The sequence below is a fragment of the Rhinoderma darwinii genome, chromosome 7 (assembly GCF_050947455.1).
Source record: "Rhinoderma darwinii isolate aRhiDar2 chromosome 7, aRhiDar2.hap1, whole genome shotgun sequence".
Classification (NCBI taxonomy): Eukaryota; Metazoa; Chordata; class Amphibia; order Anura; family Rhinodermatidae; genus Rhinoderma; species Rhinoderma darwinii.
The window spans coordinates 114,611,188-114,632,753 of NC_134693.1; the positions used below are offsets into that span (position 1 = coordinate 114,611,188).

The following is a 21,566-nucleotide window of genomic DNA, read 5'->3' on the forward strand; positions in this document are numbered from 1 at the left end:
CAGCTTTTTAACAAATAGAAAAGGTAGATGGACTGTATATCTCGAATATGAATGGGAGGGAGGTTTCAGTTCACTTTTTGCCTTCGACAGCAAGTGACGTAAAACGAACAAAAAGCCCAAAAGTTTCCTAAACACAAAGCTTTACTTCAGGCTTCTTTCAGACGTGCGTATTTGTAAACGTCCAAATTACGAATTATATTGCATCAGTATGTTGTCAATATTTAATCGGTATTACAGATCCGTACTACTTAGAGGCTGTCTTCTAGGGAGAAAATTGAATGACACATGACAGCCCCTTTGAAAAACAGAGGACATACGGATGACATTCAGCCCAAATACGGATGCATCAGTATTTTAATCACGCTCCTTAAACTTCAATGGGAGTTCTCCATCCGAAATACGGATGAAAATACAGAGTTTTTAAAATACGCACATATTTTATATGACCGTGTGCCTAGCCTGATTGAACATCAGCTCCGTATGAAGGTCCGCCAAATACGCTTGTCTGAAAGAGGCCTTAAAGAGGCTCTGTCACAAAGATTTTGCAACCCCTATCTGCTATTGCAGCAGATCGGCGCTGCAATGTAGATTACAGTAACGTTTTTTTTTTAAACGAGCATTTTTGGCCAAGTTATGACCATTTTTATATTTATGTAAATGAGGCTTTCTAAAGTACAACTGGGCGTGTATTGTGTGTGTACATCTGGGCGTTTTTACTTCTTTTACTAGCTGGGCGTTGTGAATGGGAGTGTATGATGCTGACGAATCAGCATCATCCACTTCTCTTCAGAACGCCCAGCTTCTGGCAGTGCACAGACACACAGCGTGTTCGAGAGATCACGCTGTGACGTCACTTCCTGCCCCAGGTCCTGCAGCGTGTCGGACGAGTGAGGACACATCGGCACCAGAGGCTACAGTTGATTCTGCAGCAGCATCAGCGTTTGCAGGTGAGTCGATGTAGCTACTTACCTGCAAACGCTGATGCAGAATCAACTGTAGCCTCTGGTGCCGATGTGTCCTCGCTCGTCCGACACGCTGCAGGACCTGGGGCAGGAAGTGACGTCACAGCGTGATCTCTCGAGAACACGCTGTGTGTCTGTGCACTGCCAGAAGCTGGGCGTTCTGAAGAGAAGTGGATGATGCTGATTCGTCAGCATCATACACTCCCATTCACAACACCCAGCTAGTAAAAGAAGTAAAAAACGCCCCGATGTACACACATAATACACACCCAGTTGTAATTTTACTTTAAACACGCCCAGTTGTACAAGAGAAAGCCTCATTTGCATAAATACAAAAATGCTTGTTTTTTAAAAAAAAAAAACGTTACTGTTATCTACATTGCAGCGCCGATCTGCTGCAATAGGAGATAGGGGTTGCAAAATCTGGTGACAGAGCCTCTTTAAAGGGGCTCTGTCACCAGATACTCAAATCCCTATCTCCTATTGCATGGGATCGGCGCTGCAATGTAGATAACAGTAACATTTTGTTTTTTTAAAAACGTTCATTTTTGGCCAAGTTATGAGCTATTTTATATATATATGCAAATGAGGTTTGAAATGGACAACTGGGCGTTTTTTTTTTTTCGTTAAGTCCAACTGGGTGTGTATTGTGTTTTTAACTGGGCGTGTTTACGTGTATGACGCTGACCAATCAGTGACCAGTCAGCATCATACACTCCTCTCCATTCATTTACACAGCAGCCACATACACAGAGATTAACGTTAATCAAGTGTCCTGATAATGAATACACATGATCATCCAGCCTGGACGTCATGTGTATTCAGAATCCTGACACTTCTGACTCTTTTCTGTGAGACTCCGGCAAGGGAAGCGAAATCTCGCGAGATTACGGAAGTAAACGAGATTTCGTTTCACTTGCTAGAAATCTCAAAGAAAAGAGAGTCAGAAGTGTCAGGATTCTGAATACACATGACGTCCAGGCTGGATTTCATGTGTATTCATTATCAGGACACTTGATTAACGTTAATCTCTGTGTATGCGGCTGCACATCGCTGCTGTGTAAATCAATGGAGATGAGTGTATGATGCTGACTGGTCACTGATTGGTCAGCGTCATACACGTAAACACGCCCAGTTAAAAACACAATACACGCCCAGTTGGACTTAACGAAAAAAAAAACGCCCAGTTGTCCATTTCAAACCTCATTTGCATATATATATATATATATAAAAAATCGCTCATAACTTGGCCAAAAATGAAAGTTTAAAAAAAAACAAAACACGTTACTGTTATCTACATTGCAGCGCCGATCACATGCAATAGGAGATGGGGATTTGAGAATCTGGTGACAGAGCCTCTTTAACCCCTTAAGGACGCAGCCTAGTTTTGGCCTTAAGGCTCAGAGCCCATTTTTCAAATCTGACATATTTCACTTTATGTGGTAATAACGTCGGAATGCTTAAACCTATCGAAGCGATTCTGAGATTGTTTTCTCGTGACACTTTGGGCTTCATGTTAGTGGTAAAATTTGGTCGATATAGTCAGTCTTTATTTGTGAAAAATTGCAAAATTTAGAGAAAATTTACAAAAAATTTAATTTTTCAGAATTTAAATGCATCTGCTTGAAAAACAGACGGTAATACCACCCAAAATAGTTACTACTTCCCATATGTCTACTTTAGATTGGCATCGTTTTTTGAACATTATTTTATTTTTCTTGGACGTTACAAGGCTTAGAACATAAACAGCAATTTCTCATATTCTTAAGAAAATTTCAAAAGCCTTTTTTTGAAGGTACCAGTTCAGTTCTGAAGTGGATTTGAGGGGCCTATGTATTAGAAACCCCCATAAAACACCCCATTTTAAAAACTAGACCCCTCAAAGTATTCAAAACAGCATATAGAAAGTTTTTTTTAACCCTTCAGGCATTTCACAGGGATTAAAGCAAAGTGGAAATGAAATTTGCAAATTTCATTTTTTCTGCTGAATTTCAATTTTATTAAAAAAAATTCTGTAACACAGAAGGTTTTACCAGAGAAACACTACTAAATATGTATTGTCCAGATTCTGCAGTTTTTAGAACTGTCCCACATGTGGCCCTACTGTGCTCGTGGACTAAAACACAAGCCCCCGAAGCAAAGAAGCACCTAGTGCATTTTGAGGCCTCTTTTTTATTAGAATATATTTTAGGCAGCATGCCAGGTTTGAAGAGGTGTTGAGGTATCAAAACAATGGAAACCCACCAGAAGTGACCCCATTTTGGAAATTACACCCCTCAAGGAATTCATTTATGGTTTTTGTTATCATTTTGACCGCACAGTTTTTTCACAGCACCTATTTGAATTGGGCTGTGAAATGAAAAAAATGATATTTTTTCCAATAAGATTTCATTTTTGATCAAAATTTCTTATTTTCACAAGGAACAACATACCCCATTTTGTTGCCCAATTTGTCCTTAGTGCGGCAATACCCCATTTGTGGTGATAAACTGCCGTTTGGGCCCATGGGAGGGCTCAGAAGGAAAGGACCACCATTTGGCCTACTGGAGCTTTTCTGGTGCTAAGTCATGTATGCAGAAGCCCCTGAGGTACCAGTACAGTTGAAACCCCCCAGAAGTGACCCCATTTTAAAAACTACACCCCTTAAGACATTCATCTAGAGGTGTAGTGAGCATTTTGACCCCACAGGTACTGTGTAAATGATAATGCGCAGCAAATAGTGCAGTTTGAGATTTGCAATTTTATATATATATATATATGCCATTTCAGTGTCCAATATATTTTGTCCCCAGCATACGCCACCGGAGATATACACCCCTTAAATTGTAATGTGGGTTCTCCTAGGTACGGCAATACCCTACATGTGGCTGTTAGCTGCCTGGGCATACGGCAGGGCTCAGAAGGGAAAGATGAGGGGGGTAAGCTGTGCGGAGTGCATCAGGGTAAATAAAAAATCAAGGGATGTATGATACATTTTAAAACAATCTTTTATACAGAGCCCTGGTTTTTCGGGACACGTGTCACATTGGTATATTGTGTTCTTCCTTATCCCCCTCTTATAGCAGACTCTGCACCTCTTTTGACTCTTTCCCTTTCCACCGGTTTGGGGAACTTCTCCTGGAAAGTGTTGCCCTGGTACGATGCGTGTGGCTTCGCTTCCAGAAGTACTGGGTGCCCCCCCTTCCTGGTCCCTAAAGATTAGATCTTGAAATTCCAGGAAAGTTCCCCTCTGGCCTGCACATCGACGTAGCACGTACGCATTGTACAAAGCCATCTGTATGATGTGCCCGGCCAGCTTCTTATACCACACCGCATGGCGCTGTAGGGCTTCAGGACTTGATTTGACAAGTCCATCCCTCCCATGTACCTATTGTAGTCCAGGATGCAGTCTGATTTGGGGGTGGCCTTTCCTTCATATATCCTAAATCTGTAGGTATACCCTGATGCACACTCGCACAGCTTATACATCTTTACGCCATACCTTGCCCTCTTACTCGGCAGGCACTCGCGGAATTGAACCCTCCCTTTAAAATGTACCAGGGACTCATCAATAGAAATACACTTCTCGGGGGTGTATGCTTGGGAAAACCGGGCACTGGAACGGTCTAATAGGGGTCTCCGTTTATACAAACGGTCAAAACTGGGGTCATCTCGGGGTGGGCACTGCTCATTATCAGTATAATGTAAGAAGCGAAGTATTGCCTCATTTATTTCTTTTTTTAGGTTCCAGTTCAGTTCTGAAGTTGCTTTGAGGGGCCCATATATTAGACACCCCTATCAAACACCCCATTTTAGAAACTAGACCCCTCAAAGTATTCACAACAGCATTTAGAAAGTTTATGAACCCTTTAGGTGTTTCACAGAAATTTAGAGCAAAGTAGGAGGTGAAATTTACATTTTTTTTTTGTCAGAAAATCCTCTTTATACCATTTTTTTTATAACACAAAAGGATTTATCAGAGAAACGCAACTCAATACTTATTGCCCAGATTCTGCAGTTTTGCGAAATATCCCACATGTGGCCCTCGGGCGGTAATGGACTGAAGCACCGGCCTCAGAAGCAAAGGAGCACCTAGTGGATTTTGAGCCCTCTTTTTTATTAGGCACCATGTCCGGTTTGAAGAGGTCTTGTGGTGCCAAAACATTGGAAACCCCCCAAAAGTGACCCCAATTTGGAAACTAGACCCCTTGAGGAATCCATTGTAGTTTTCTTGGGGTGCATGCGGCTTTTTGATCAGTTTTTATTCTATTTTTAGGTGGCGTGGTGACTAAAAAACAGCAATTCTACTATTGTTTTTTTATTCATTTTTTTTTACAGCGTTCACCGTGCGCTATAAATGATATATTCACTTTATTCTGCGGGGCGATACGATTACGGCGATACCAGATGTTTATAGTTTTTTTTTATGTCTTATGGCGTTTGCACAATAAAATACGTTTTGTAAACAATCATTCACTTTTTGTGTTACCATATTCTAAGAGCCATAACGTTTTTATTTTACAATCAATAAAGCCGTGCGAGGACTTATTTTTTGCGTAACGAACTGTAGTTTCGATCAGTACCATTTTTAGGTACATGCGACTTTTTGATCTCTTTTTATTCCATTTTTTGGGAGGTGAAGTGACCAAACAATTGTGATTGTGGTTCGGTTTATTATTATTATTTTTTTACGGCGTTCACCGCGCGGGATAAATAACAAAATAATTTTGTAGTTCAGGCCGTTACGGACGCGGCGATACCAATTATGTACAGTTTATTTGTTTGTTTATTAATAATAAATTACTGATAAGGGAAAAAGGGGGATTTTTACTTTTAATACTTTTAAAACTTTTATTCTCTTATTTTTACACAACTTTTTTTAACTTTTTTTTTACTTTATTACTTTGTCCCACTAGGGGACTTGAGGGCAGGAGGCCCTGATCGCTATTCTAATACACTGCACTACATGCGTAGTGCAGTGTATTAGAACTGTCAGCTACTCACTGACAGCAAGCATAGTGGGTCCCGACGTTGTCAGGACCCACTAGGCTTCCGTTTATGGCATAGCCGGACGCCATTGTTTGGTGTCCGGTTGCCATAGTCACCATCGCCGGCCGCTATCGTGTAGCAGGCCGGCGATGGCGGATAAACCCCTAAGAAGCCGCGATCGCTATTGAACGCGGCTTCTGAGGGGTTAATCGGCGGGGGAGCTCCGCGATCGGTCCCGGCACATTGAGCAGTGATAGTCTGCTGTCAGAAACAGCAGCTATCACAGCTCATGAACGCGCCCCGCGCGAACGGCGCCGTGTTTACTCCATGACATACTATTATGTCATGGAGCGCGAACGATGCACTTACCATGACATAATAGTATGTCCTGGAGCGTTAAGGGGTTAAAAACAGGTTCCCAATTACCACTTCCAATGATCGCAGTCGTTGAATTTCCATATTTTTTCTAGCACCACATAGCCAAGCATAAGGCCAGGACTACATCTGAATTTTTTTATTAATACATAATAGATTTTAACGAATGCGCTACAGCTGAAGTCCAATTGAATACATTCTGTTGCATACAATATTGGACCGCAGCTAACATTCAATAGTTAAAATCAATTATGTAGTATTACAAAAAGCGCAGCCCTGGCTTTAAGGGCCTTTTACACCGGTCAACAATTGGGTGCAGCAAGCGGCGATCAACGAGTCATCGTTGATCGGCGCTCGTTTGCTCCTGTCACACGGAGCTATGGATCGGGACGAGCATTCGTTAGTCCGATCGCTCGTCCCCATACATCATGTCGGAAGTGCGTGTCTCCTTTTACAGGGAGATGTGCTGCCGACACGATAATAATTTAAAACTATACGATCAGCATATGATCGAGCGTTTGCTCGTTCATCTGCTGATCACGCCCCTGTTTACACAGGGCAATTATCGTCAATGAGCGTTATATGAACACTCGTCTGCCCGATAATCGCCCAGTGTAAAAAGGGCCTTTAGAGTCCATGCAGATCAAACCAGAGGGACTCCCAACCTTCGTAAACAATAGTCCTTTGGTCTTCATGCCACTGCCCCCTTCTCAAATCACGCAGGTGGAGATATAAAGTGGAGTCTAGTTCTGCAACACCACTGCAATAAAAAAAGTACCTTTCACAGTTTTATTTTTATTGCCTATACACACACAAAAAAAAAAAACCTCCAGGAATTTTTATGAGAATCCAACAAAATACTGGTCATCTTCCCAATAAACAACATCTATTCTACACTTCTTTCTACAGCAAAGAGCAGAACAAGAAGTCAAATAAACTTTTCTCCGAAGGCCTGATTCTGACGAGCATGTCCGCTTTGCGTCCGCAAAAAACGGACCATATTTAATGCATTTGAGTTCCGTGTGCCATCAGTGTTTGGGTGACGTCCGTGATTTTCAGGAACCCACAGACTTCAGAGGGCGCCGTGGTCCACAAAAACGGAACAGAATAGGACATGCGATGATTTTCACGCAACAGAAACACGCTGTGTGAAATAGACATCTGAATAGCCGCATTGAATTGCATAGGTCTGTGCGCTGTCCGTTTCTTTTTACTGACAGCACACGGACGTATACAACGCTCGTCTGAACCTTTAGTCCCAACCTTTCTACCATTTCATGCACCCTACATTATAACATCTGCACAGGTCCACAGGACATCGTGGAGAACGAGGACGTAAGAGGTAGAATGGGAAAGAAAAAATTAAATAAAAAAAAAAATCACACAAAAAAAAATTAAATAGTAATAATAAATTCAAGAATTCAAAAGGCTATTAAACTTGGATCCAGAGATTACAAAAACATGGCTTCTTTCCTCCAGATATGGCACCAATGTCGTTTATGGGCTGTATGCGGTATTACATCTCTGGCCAGTTCAGTTCAATGGGGAGGAGTTGTAATACCAGACACAGCCCATGGACAAGAGTGGCGCTGGAAGCAGCAACGTTTTTATAATCTCATACAACCCCTTTAAGAATTAATGGGGCTGTTCACTACTAGCCACTTTTAGATCTGAGCCACTTTTGGATCTGGCATGAGGAGATCACCACAATGTTAAAAACGCATTGCCAATTTAAACTAATTTCCATTTAATATCACATCCGACATTATATCCGGTCCCTTTTTAGCAGCGCCCAAAAATCCTTGGGTATTTATTTTTTTGTTTTTTATTCTCGTATATTTTCAATATTTTTTACGAAGAGATCAGAACAAACCCAAGGGGGACCAGATTATTCACCTTGGACATAAGGAAAGAAGCAAAAGTGTCCCATGAAGATCTCGCTCTCAAGATCTTAAGATCTCACTCTCCTTTGGAGATTTACATGTGTTACCCACATTGTACGTACGTGTTTCCAAATATACTTTCTATATTATTTCCTCACGGTTTTCAAGATCTCTGCTTGTTGTCATTCAGTAGGAACACTGTTTACTTTCAGTGGATAAAATTCTGTCCATGATCATGTGATGGACACAGGTGCAGGGATCGTTAGAAGACACAGCTCTGATACACATACGGTAATTGCAACAACAACGTGTTGTGCACCTGTGTGTCCATCACATGACCATGGACAGAATTTTATTCACTGGGAGTAAACAATGAATGTTCCTACTGAATCACAGCACGCAGAGATCTTGAAAACTGTGAGGAATTATTACAAAAAGTGTATGTTCACAAATGCCAGAAGTCTAGCAAGCAAAATGGGGGAGCTGGAGGCCTTGATACTGGAAGAAAATATAGATATAGTTGGTGTTGCTGAAACATGGCTGGACTCTTCACATGACTGGGCTGTAAATCTACAGGGTTTTACACTTTTTCGGAAAGACAGGACACATAGGAAAGGTGGTGGTGTATGTCTGTATGTGAGAAGTGATATGAAGGCGAGTGTGAAAGAGACAATAGTGGGTGAATACTGTGAGGAGGTGGAAACCTTGTGGGTGGAACTAGAAAGGGAGGTAAACACTGAAAAAATTACTTTTGGTGTAATCTATAGACCCCCCAATATAACTGAGGAGATGGAAGTTCAGCTATATAAACAGATGGAGCGGGCTGCACAGGCGGGTACTGTAGTGATAATGGGAGATTTTAATTTCCGGGATATTAATTGGTGTCATGGTTCGGCTTCAACTGCAAAGGGGAGACATTTCCTCAACCTGTTGCAGGAAAATTTTATGGGCCAGTTTGTGGAAGACCCGACTAGAGGTGAAGCTCTGTTGGATCTGGTCATTTCTAATAATGCAGATCTTGTTGGGAATGTCAATGTTCGTGAAAACCTCGGTAACAGTGATCATAATATAGTTACATTTTACCTATACTGTAAAAAACAAACGCAGGCTGGGAGGGCAAAAACATTTAATTTTAAGAAAGGCAATTTCCCCAGGATGAGGGCTGCAATTCAGGATATAGACTGGGAAGAACTAATGTCAAATAATGGAACAAATGATAAATGGGAGATTTTCAAATCTACTTTGAGTTATTATAGTGCAAAATTTATTCCTACAGGTAACAAGTATAAACGACTCAAATTAAACCCCACATGGCTTACACCTTCTGTGAAAGGGGCAATACATGACAAAAAAAGGGCATTTAAAGGAACAGTGTCATCACAAATTATTTTTTTATATGTTAAAGAAGTTAGTGCTTTATTAAAAACGTTTATATTCATTTGTGTGTTTGTGTTTTACTTTTTCTTATTTTTACACTTTTTCTTCCCTATGGGGGCTGCCATTTTTTGTTCCATTTCTGTCTGTGTCGATTAACGACACATACAGACATGGAATACGGCAGCCACAGTCCCATAGGGACTGCGAACGGCTCCCGTCCCATTGACTTCAGTGTACGGCGTCTGTGTGGGAACTGCGCATGCGCCGCTCCCACACAGTCCAATTCGAAATTGGCGCCGTCCGGCGCCATTTTCCTGTAGACCGGAAGTCGCGGCCGGACAGTAATATTACTACTTCCGGTCGCGGCTTCCGGATTTGTGCACTTGGACCAGCGGCAGCAAACGGAGCGGACGGGCCGGAGGGAGCCGCGGCGGCAGGAGCAGGTAAGAGATTTCAATGTATGTTCGTGTTTGTGTGTGTTTACTACTGTATGTAAACCTACTACACTGTGTGTTAGCTCAAAAAATGGCGACACACAGCGTAGGAGGTTACACCGTTCAAACCCCTCGTTTATCCCGGCACTAGCCAGGATAAAGGAGGGGGGGATGCTGAGAGCTCACTAGAGCGAGGGCTTTTAACCCATTGTTGCAATGCTGCAATTTTGGGAATAGCTCCATCTAGTGACCAAAAATGGGTAGTATTATAAATTAGAATTAATTTATAATATTTCCTGACTATTTCCGGACTCTTGAAAAAAATAAAAAAAATTTGAACAATGTTTAATCACCCACACACTAAATGTTTAATTTTTTAAAAAAAAACATGTTTTTCTGGCAACACATTCCCTTTAAAAAATACAAATCTGAGGGTACATCTGCAGCCTTTGTAAAATATAAAGAGCTTAATAAAATCTGTAAAAATGTAATAAAATCAGCAAAAATACAAAATGAAAGGCAGGTGGCCAAGGATAGTAAAACAAATCCTAAAAAATTCTTCAAGCATATAAATGCAAAAAAGCCCAGGTCTGAACATGTAGGACCCCTAGATAATGGTAATGGGGTGTTGATCACAGGGGATCAAGAGAAGGCAGAGTTACTAAATGGGTTCTTTAGCTCTGTATATACAACTGAAGGAGCAGCTGATGTAGCCGGTGCCAGTGCTGTTAATATATCAGTTGATATACTGAATTGGATGACTGTAGAGATGGTCCAAGCTAAATTAAATAAATGTGCACAAGGCCAGGGACAAGATGGGTTACACCCTAGAGTTCTTAAAGAGCTTAGTTCAGTTATTTCTGTCCCCCTTTTCATAATATTCAGAGAATCTCTAGTGACTGGTATAGTGCCAAGGGACTGGCACAGGGCAAATGTGGTGCCTATTTTCAAAAAGGGCTCTATGTCTTCCCCGGGTAATTATAGACCAGTAAGCTTAACATCCATCGTGGGGAAAATGTTTGAGGGGCTATTGAGGGACTATATACAGGATTATGTGACAAAAAATAGTATTATAAGTGACAGCCAGCACGGTTTTACTAAAGGACAGAAGTTGTCAAACTAACCTAATCTGTTTTTATGAAGAGGTGAGCAGAAGTCTAGACAGAGGGGCCGCTGTGGATTTAGTGTTTTTGGACTTTGCAAAGGCATTTGACACTGTCCCCCATAGACGCCTAATGGGTAAATTAAGGACTATAGGTTTAGAAAATATAGTTTGTAATTGGATTGAGAATTGGCTCAAGGACCGTATCCAGAGAGTTGTGGTCAATGATTCCTACTCTGAATGGTCACCGGTTATAAGTGGTGTACCCCAGGGTTCAGTGCTGGGACCCCTATTATTCAACTTATTTATTAATGATATAGAGGATGGGATTAATAGCACTATTTCTATTTTTGCAGATGACACCAAGCTATGCAATATAGTTCAGACTATGGAAGATGTTCATGAATTACAGGCAGATTTAAACAAACTAAGTGTTTGGGCGTCCACTTGGCAGATGAAGTTTAATGTAGATAAATGTAAAGTTATGCATCTGGGTACCAACAACCTGCATGCATCATATGTCCTAGGGGGAGCTACACTGGGGGAGTCACTTGTTGAGAAGGATCTGGGTGTACTTGTAAATCATAAACTCAATAACAGCATGCAATGTCAATCAGCTGCTTCAAAGGCCAGCAGGATATTGTCGTGTATTAAAAGAGGCATGGACTCGCGGGACAGGGATGTAATATTACCACTTTACAAAGCATTAGTGAGGCCTCATCTAGAATATGCAGTTCAGTTCTGGGCTCCAGTTCATAGAAAGGATGCCCTGGAGTTGGAAAAAATACAAAGAAGAGCAACGAAGCTAATTAGGGGCATGGAGAATTTAAGTTATGAGGAAAGATTAAAAGAATTAAACCTATTTAGCCTTGAAAAAAGACGACTAAGGGGGGACATGATTAACTTATATAAATATATTAATGGCACATACAAAAAATATGGTGAAATCCTGTTCCTTGTAAAACCCCCTCAAAAAACAAGGGGGCACTCCCTCCGTCTGGAGAAAAAAAGGTTCAAGCTGCAGAGGCGACAAGGCTTCTTTACATTGAGAACTGTGAATCTATGGAATAGTCTCCGCAGGAGCCGTCACAGCAGGGACAGTAGATGGCTTTAAAAAAGGGTTAGATAATTTCCTAGAACAAAAAAATATTAGCTCCTATGTGTAGAAATTTTCCCTTCCCTTTTCCCATTCCTTGGTTGAACTTGATGGACATGTGTCTTTTTTCAGCCGTACTAACTATGTAACTATGTATGTAACTATGTAAGTATACAGGAAAATTGGATAACATTATACACAAAACACCATTAATTTGTCGAAACAACTGTTTGCTGGACAACCCTTTTAAACGAATGGCTGCAGACAACTGGCACAGATTCCCACCAGACCTGTACTTAGAACATGCAGCCTGTAATTAGGGCAGCATATAAGAGACGGATCCGCTTTAAACCTTAGCTACGTTAAGTCGCTGGATTAAGACAAAATACTATTAGGCAATAAGATTGGTCATTATTCTATAAAAAGTCAGTGTTGATAGTCGGTTACCTTAGTATCATCTTATAGCATCACATGTAAAGACAAAAGAACAATCATTTTATAAGACTCCAAAACACACAAGCTGCAACCTATGATGCTGGGCTCGGTTCACTCAGCTCGTTCATTGCATGGGCTTGGAAAATCTTGCGATGTCTACAGCGACTATATAGCCTCGAGGTATGCGATCGTGTGCCAGTTACATACGCGGACCATGCTGTATACATTTTTTGCAGGAAGCCTCTGTATTGGAAAGGGTCGACTACGCTGTACAACGAGGTGAAATAAAAAAGCATGCATGTCGATTGAACCCTGGCCAATCAAATCCCATATACTACCACAAACGTAGTGTGAACATAGCCTAATTATCAGAACAATGAAGTTCTATGGGTGTCTTCATACGGCCGTTTGTTTATTTTTTTAACGGCCCGTGAATACCGGCTGTCAAAAAAATACAACATGTCCTAATTTTGTCCATTTTCACGGCCAAACAAAATACTGGCTAATCGTTTAGTAGGGCAAACGTCGAAGCACGACACGTTGGGTCCCAGAGCCACGCATCAAGAGCGGAGGGAAGAATGAGTAACTAATAGGCGATTGGGGGCAGGTCCACACAACTCAAGGATTACAAAAAAATGTAGGGATCCCCCTTAAGTAAATACTTAGTTTTGGGGCGGGTACAAACTCCACAAAAAGCTTTTTAACTGGATTTTAAAAAGAGGTCTCACTCGCTAAACAAGGTACAAATGCTCGACAACCAACAGTGATGCCAATGGTACTAACAAAAATTATTTTCAGCCGGGCGCTCCTTTATTTCCACAACTTGTCTAATAATAAACGTGTTGTGCATGGAGAAACAGTAGACAGCAGCTTACCTATCAGCAGGAGCAGTGACAGGTCAGGAGACATTCCACATACAAATAGTTACTCACAACAACGGCTCCGCTCCTACCAGGACGGGGAAACCAACTCTGACTGGTGTCAACAGGAAAAAGAGGAGCAACGACATTGAGTCAATCCCCGGGGCTGGCACAACACACGATCCAGAAGATAAAGCTGCAGACAATCACATTTCCACATACAATATTTCTATGGCCGCCATTTACTGAAACCACAAAGGTCGTAAACATCTCATGTTGTAATGTGCTCAAAGTCATATCTCTTAGGGTATGTTTACACGGCCTATTTACGGACGTAATTCGGGCGTTTTTGCCCCGAATTACGTCCGAAAATAGCGCCTCAATAGCGCTGACAAACATCTGCCCATTGAAAGCAATGGGCAGACGTTTGTCTGTTCACACGAGGTGTATAATTACGCGCCGCTGTCAAAAGACGGCGCGTAAATAGACGCCCGCGTCAAAGACGTGACCTGTCACTTCTTTGGCCGTAATTGGAGCCGTTATTCATTGACTCCAATGAATAGCAGCGCCAATTACGTCCGTAATTGACGCGGCGTTCAAGCGCCTGCACATGCCGTTACGGCTGAAATTACGGGGATGTTTTCAGGCTGAAACATCCCCGTAATTTCAGCCGTTACAGACGCCCTCGTGTGAACATACCCTTAAAGAGGTTCTCTGCTGTAAACAGACCCTTGTCCATAAGCCCCTTACCGACCCCTCTACTATTGGCGCGAGCAGACAGCCACTTCAAAGTGCATTCGGACCTCTGGAGGACTCTTTGCCCATTTAACAAACTCATTAGGTCAATGGGTCCGTGTAAGGGTCTGTTCACATCTGCGTTCAGTGTTTCCATGGCTCCGCTCTGTAAGAGGAGCAGAATAGAAATACCGTTGCATGATGAACACCATCAGCACCCGATGGAACCCATTAACTTCAATGGGTTCAGTCATTTAGCCAGAATCAATAGTGCAGAATGAAACGGCATGGTTTCTGGAAATTTTTACCAGATCTGTAACCGAGGCCCGTAACGGAGCATCCAAGTCCATTGTGAACAGAGCCAATGATGCTGTATACATTTGAGTGCTTCTGAGAGGAAAAAAAAAAAAAAGATTCGATTTTTGTCAGCTGGATCGTCAGACATTTTGGCGGGATCGGTCGACTATCTAATGTGTATGGGGGTTTCCCAAATCACCAAGCAAGTCGGGACGAAAAGCTGTCGACCTTACATATTTGGTTGACATCTGACCATCTAAAAACAATCTGCTCAGGAAAGAAAAACTTAAGGGTGAGTTCCCACAGTTTTTTGGTGCTGTTTTTGACACAGAAACCGCTACAAAAAACATCCAAAATCGCCTCCCATCAATTTCAAGCGCTCATAGAATGTCTAAGAAAGCCGTCTCCAATGTTTTGCTCAACTGTGCGCTTCGGCATCTTCGTTTCAGCAACGGTGGGTGCTGAAACGCACTCGGACCCCACTGATCCAAACTTTTAAAAAGTCTCTGACATACCAAAAGTTTGATGGAAGTGTAGTTACTCTTTAAGGCCACATGCACAATATGCGCATTTCATGCAAATCTTCCGCGCAGATTTTCCTATGGCAAATCTGCAGCGTGATACAGTACTAGTTCGAGCAGAGTTTTTCTGCACATAAGTTGACCGGCGGTGCAGATTTTAAAATCCACAGCGTCAATTGTATCTGACAAGTTTATAAAAATTTAAAAAAAAACGCATAAAAATCCGCAACATTGTAAAATTACCAGCGTTTGTGGTTTTGATGCAGATTTTCCGCATTAAATTCCGCAATGTGTGCATGTAGCCTTAGAGAATATGTCAACCAGCCGGACCCTTATTTCTACGCAGATTTATTGCAATGTGTACCCTGACACTACACGAAGAAACATACTAAGCAAAACGTCCATGTCATGTAGAAAATTTTCGATGTGTTTTAGACTCTTTAAATCCTCAACAGCCTTGAAAAAAGTTGAGAAAAACGGGTGTAGCGTAGAGTCATAAAATGCACTAAATTTATTAAAGACGGGCACAATTTTTCTTAACTAAGGTATTGGAGAGATAGAGATATGATAGACATATATATATATATATATATATACACACACACACACACGATCCATGAGGTGTCGTAAGGAAGATAAACGTATCTAACATACCTAGTGAGCCGCAGCAAACATCATACCACATGCGGAAATTTGATAAAATTCAAGCAATTTACGTCAATTTCGCCAACTCCTAAAGTAATGCGTTCTATGACACTAGAAGTTGGTAAAAAACATAAAAAAAAGCAAAAAACGTATTACTACTTTATTTTAACCTCTCACGCAGTCTGTCCCAACAATGTTAAAGGCATGGCTTAGGTTCTGCTAATACCGGTATCATGTAACCCATTTTTTACACGAGCCATGATGGATCCTTTTAGTAACTGACCCTAAGGGCTTATTCAGATGAACGTATAATGCGTCCGTGCAACGCACGTGATTTTCACGCGCATCGCACGGACCTATGTTAGTCAATGGGGCCGTTCAGACTGACTGATTTTCACGCGGCGTATGTCCGCTGCATAAAACTCACGCCATGTCCTATATTTGCCTGTTTTTCGCGCATCACGTACCTATTGAAGTCAATGGGTGCGTGAAAACCGTGCACTGCACACGGACGGACGTCCGTGTACCGGGCGTGATGCGCGCTACAGTAGTCAAAACTATGAATGAGAACAGAAAAGCACCACGTGCTTTTCTGTTTACAAACATAAAAACCGAGTGTCATAATGATGGCAGCTGCGCGAAAATCACTCAGCCACGCATCATATGCTGCTGACACACGGAGCTTTTGGGGACCTTTTGCGCGCGCAAACAGCCGCTATTTTTGCGCGCGCAAAACGCACACGCTCATGTGAATCCGGCCTAAGGCTGGGTTCACACTCAGTTTTTCTGCAGGCAGAAAATCTGCTTTAAAACTCAGTTTGGAATTTTGAGGCAGATTTTGCTCTGCCTGCACGCCGATTTTCGCAACGTCTTGCGGCCATTGAGCGCCGCGGGCAATAAATACTGCGAAATACACTTTCTCTGCCTCCCATTGATGTCAATGGGAGGTCAGAGACATGAACGCCCGAAGATGTAGGTTCTTTTTCCTGCGAGACTGTTTTTCCGCCCACAGGAAAAAAAAACATGGCCGTCTCCCATTGAAATTAATGGGAGGCATTTTCGGTCGTTTTTTGGCGCGTTTTCCGCGTCAAAAAAACTGTATGTGAACTTACCCTAACAGTTCCCATTGACTTAGCTCAGTTGCGCATGACCGTGTGTGCCGCCTGAGTCCCATCCGTGATGAGATAGGGCACGTTCTATCTTTCCAAGGATCGGGGAGTCGGGTCTGTTTTCAACGACCCGATTCACCCACTGAAGTGAATGGGTCTGTGAAAACTATCGGATGCCACGAAAAACGGCCGAGTGGTACTCGGTCGTGTGCAATGGTACTTCTAATGGGTCCGGCGGGGTTTCATTTATATCCTTCACACGATAGAATGGCGCAGCGCACTACACCATTATCTCCATGAAAGAAAAATCGGAAACTGGACGCAAAAGTAGTAACAGGCGTGAATAAAGCCTGACGGTAAGTTCACACGGACAGGATGAAAAGTACAATGCGACTTTCAAGAGAAATCAGCCATTGAATCTGGGCGTCCACTGGCGTATTTCAAAGAGTTTTTCTTACGTTGCAATCTTAAAGCGTATTTTCAAAGCGTTTTATGAAGTTGACTAGTAACGAAAAAAAGAAAATCAGCGCGTTTCAAGAAGCGCCGTGTCAATTCCCTTTTACGAAGTGTTTTTACGCAGCTTTTTTAATTAAGCAATGTAAAAATACCGCACATTTCCATTTCAATCAATAGGAAGCGGTTGGCAATCGCATTACGGCACATAATACAGGCGTTTTACGTGCAGAAATACGCCATAGCATTCCCTATACGTAGACATAAGGACATAAAGTAAAGCCAGTCTCTGCCGTAACCCACTGAAGACAACGGCTCTAGTTTGTCGTATACGTACGCCATTAGTCCAGCTTTCGACTGAACCAAACATACATTATAAACCCTAAAATACGGTATACGAGTGCGACAAACTAGACATGGACATGACCATTATAGGGGTCCTATTAATAATATTGATACAGGACACTGATCTGATGACACAGCAGCAGCGCATTATATACGTATAGAATAGATGGAACTGATGCAATAAATTAGCCCCCCGGACACGAGCACGGCTGCTGCAGCGCCTCACTTCCAGCATTAGGACGGATTTCCTGCATTTGTCCTGTGTTCTTCTCTTTGTGAATAGAGGGGCCTGCAGCACATCGCACAGCAGATCTGACCACAAAGTAGAAGCGCCTGCAGCAGGTGACCAGCAGTGCCGCCGTCCATCACGCGCTGATCATTAGGTTGCCACGGCTCTACAGTTGGCACATTACCTGATGCCCAGCAGCGTCCACTTTCTTCCCCCTTTCTTCCTGCAGGCAGAAGGTGCCATGTGCGGAGGGGAAGGACTTAAGCGGAGCCCCTCCCCATTACTGAGGTTTGTGAGCGGCTCAGCACAAGCTACACGCTCGCCTATTGGTGCGCACATGGTCACGTGACGCGAGCTCCCCGGGAGACGTCATGGTTGTGGCTGCACTTGCAAGGTGCCGGGGCTTTTAACCCCGTGTATGCTGGACTGCTTGCATCTCACAGGCTGCAGATATAATATTCATGTCTACATGTTCTTTATACCCACAATGTAAAAAATAAACAAATATTTGTCCTGAAGAAGCGTTTCTCAATAAATCACCCGTTCTTACAAGTGCTTGGGTTCTCCAGGTTATTTCTTGTTTCTGGAAAAGATAGATGACTGTCAGTACAGCTAACATGAGAGGTCACTCAGCTCTCCTAGGGATACAATAATACATCGCACATTCCCCTATTACTGCATACTTAGGTACATTTGCCATTCAGGATCCTAGGAAAGCTGGGTGAGAAGCTGTCTGGTGGCCATATTGGTTGTAGTCATTCCTACGCTCATGCACACGGCTGTATTATGGCTGTGTTTGGTACAAAGTCATAAAAGAGCCGCCATAGTGGTGCACAGGACCTCTATTGTACCTCCATATGCCTCCGGCTTCAAACTGAGGTATTTTCTGTCAGATATCGCACGTGGCACGCTCCATCATACGTTGGGTTGCCTTTCCCACCCAAAAATACCGGCCTGGTTTAGGCTGGATTTCCAACATTTCCAGCGTTTTTTGCAACGTTTTTTTATGCGTTATTTAGTGACACCAGATTTTACACCAAAGTTTATAGTAAAATATTTACTGCACAACACACAACTGCATTTTGGTTTGTGGCGTTTTTGAGCCAATTTGCGTATGGTGTTTTTTTCTGGCGTTGTTACCGTAGTCTTTACTATAGGACTTCAAATACACCAAAAAAATGCATGTTCAAAATTACACTAGATTAAAAATACCACTTAGGGCCTGTTCACATCAGCGTTGGCTTTCCGTTCCGGGGTTCCATCGGAGGTTTCATTGCTAATGATTTCCGTTTGTCACCATTCCGTCAGGTTTCCGTTTTTACGACGGAATCAATAGCGGAAAAACGGAAACCTGCCGGAATGGTGACGAACGGAAACCATTAGCAATGTTTCCGTCACCTTTGATATCAATGGTGACTGAAACGGAAGCTGTGGTTTCAGTTTGACTTTCCGTTGTGGGGTTCACCCGCCGGAAACCTCTGAAGGAACCCCGGAACGGAAAGCCAACGCTGATGTGAACAGGCCCTTAGGCTTCGTTCACATCCGCGTCAGCGCTCTATTCCAACGTTCCATCGGAGGTTTCCGTCAGAACAGAGCCCTGACTGACACAAACAGAAACCATAGGTTTCCGTTTCCATCACCATTGATTTCAATAGTAACTGATCCGGTGCTAATGGTTTCCGTTTGTCTCAGTTAATAAGGCTCCCTGCACACGACCGTAAAAACGCCCGTAATTACGGGCCCATAGACTTCTATTGGCCACGGGTAACTTCCCGTTTGCGAACGGGAAGGTGCCCGGGCCGTTGATAAACATAGAACATGTTCCATTTCAGGCCGTAATTACGGCACGGGCAGGCCCATAGAAGTCTATGGGGCTCTCATAATTACAGGTGGCTACGTGTGTGCACCAGTAATTACGAGAGCGACGTCAGGGGATTTCAATTTTTGAATAAAGACAAGTAGAGAAAATGGCGTTTGAGTGATCATGTGACCCTTTTAAGGAGTTTGGACATGATTGTGACATCATTTCCAGCCCCCCTTTTTTTACTGGTCCGTAAATACCGGTTAAATACGGGTTAAAAATTTGTGACAAAGGACCCGTATTTACGGCCAGTATTTACAGGAGGGAAAAAATACAGTCGTGTGCATGGGGCCTAACTGTGTGTGGAGGTCTAAAGGGTGTTTAGATGTGCCAGTTTTGTGGCTTTTCCTGCTGGAATTTTGTGCAAATCGCCTCAAAACCGGCATGTGTACATAGACCCTAAGGCTGGGTTCCCCTGTAACGTAAAACGCTGTGGAATTTTGGCAACGGAATTCTGTGCGGAAATTGCACAGCATTTACAGTAGCAGCATGGTGAATGAGATTCAGAAAATCTCTTGCCCACGCTGCGGGAAAAAACGCAGAAAAGTCATGCGGAAAGTGTTCTGCAGTGCGACTCAATTCTGCAGCATGTCAATTTATGCTGCGTGTTCTGTGCGGAGATGCTGCGTGTGCTGTGCGGAGATGCTTCGTGTGTTCTGCGGAGATGCTGCGTGTGCGGTGCGGAGATGCTGCGTGTTCTGTGGGGAGATGCTGCGTGTGCTGTGCGGAGATGCTGCGTGTGCTGTGCGGAGATGCTGCGTGTGCTGTGCGGAGATGCTGCGTGTGCTGTGCGGAGATGCTGCGTGTGCTGTTCGGAGATGCTGCGTGTGCGGTGCGGAGATGCTGCGTGTGCTGTGCGGAGATGCTGCGTGTGCTGTGCGGAGATGCTGCGTGTGCTGTGCGGAGATGCTGCGTGTGCTGTGCGGAGATGCTGCGTGTTCTGTGCGGAGATGCTGCGTGTGCTGTGCGGAGATGCTGCGTGTGCTGTGCGGAGATGCTGCGTGTGCTGTGCGGAGATGCTGCGTGTTCTGTGCGGAGATGCTGCGTGTGCTGTGCGGAGATGCTGCGTGTGCTGTGCGGAGATGCTGCGTGTGCTGTGCGGAGATGCTGCGTGTTCTGTGCGGAGATGCTGCGTGTGCTGTGCGGAGATGCTGCGTGTGCTGTGCGGAGATGCTGCGTGTGCTGTGCGGAGATGCTGCGTGTTCTGTGCAGAGATGCTGCGTGTGCTGTGCGGAGATGCTGCGTGTGCTGTGCGGAGATGCTGCGTGTGCTGTGCGGAGATGCTGCGTGTGCTGTGCGGAGATGCTGCGTGTGCTGTGCGGAGATGCTGCGTGTTCTGTGCGGAGATGCTGCGTGTGCTGTGCGGAGATGCTGCGTGTGCTGTGCGGAGATGCTGCGTGTGCTGTGCGGAGATGCTGCGTGTTCTGTGCGAAGATGCTGCGTGTGCTGTGCGGAGATGCTGCGTGTGCTGTGCGGAGATGCTGCGTGTGCTGTGCGGAGATGCTGCGTGTGCTGTGCGGAGATGCTGCGTGTTCTGTGCGGAGATGCTGCGTGTTTTGCCCATAGACTTCAATGGGGAGCAGAAGTTCCGCAACAGATTTGTTTTGTTGTGGTTTTTACATCGGAAACTAAGCGGAAACGCAGTAAAGAACGCTGGAAATCCGCAGGTGCACATTTACTTTGCTATAACCGTTATTTAACACTAGCTAGATATTTAACAAAGCTCTTGCACACAACCGATGCGTGTATCGTCCGGATTTCCTGGCCCGACCACGGTACAGGTGAACGGGACTTCTGGCATCATAGACATTTCTAATGCTAGGGGTCTCTGCCTCCCCGCGGTACTGCTGTTCTGTATTGTATCATTTTGTTCAGTACG

At 43.6% G+C, this 21,566-nt stretch overlaps 2 protein-coding genes across 3 annotated transcripts in view; both read right to left on the reverse strand.

Moving 5' to 3' along the window:
• Positions 1–18,065, reverse strand: part of PTPDC1 (protein tyrosine phosphatase domain containing 1) — a 68,045-nt gene extending 49,980 nt beyond the window's left edge. Inside the window, exon 1 of the mRNA XM_075833856.1 lies at positions 18,011–18,065. The gene's annotated coding sequence lies outside the window, so the exon portion shown is untranslated. The remainder of the gene's footprint in view (positions 1–18,010) is intronic.
• LOC142658110 (biorientation of chromosomes in cell division protein 1-like) overlaps positions 1–18,100 on the reverse strand; it is a 34,680-nt gene extending 16,580 nt beyond the window's left edge. Inside the window, exon 1 of one of the 2 annotated variants that reach the window (XM_075833857.1) lies at positions 18,011–18,100. The gene's annotated coding sequence lies outside the window, so the exon portion shown is untranslated. The remainder of the gene's footprint in view (positions 1–18,010) is intronic. The other variant, XM_075833858.1, reaches the window with a different exon arrangement.
• Positions 18,101–21,566: the final 3,466 nt, after the last annotated feature.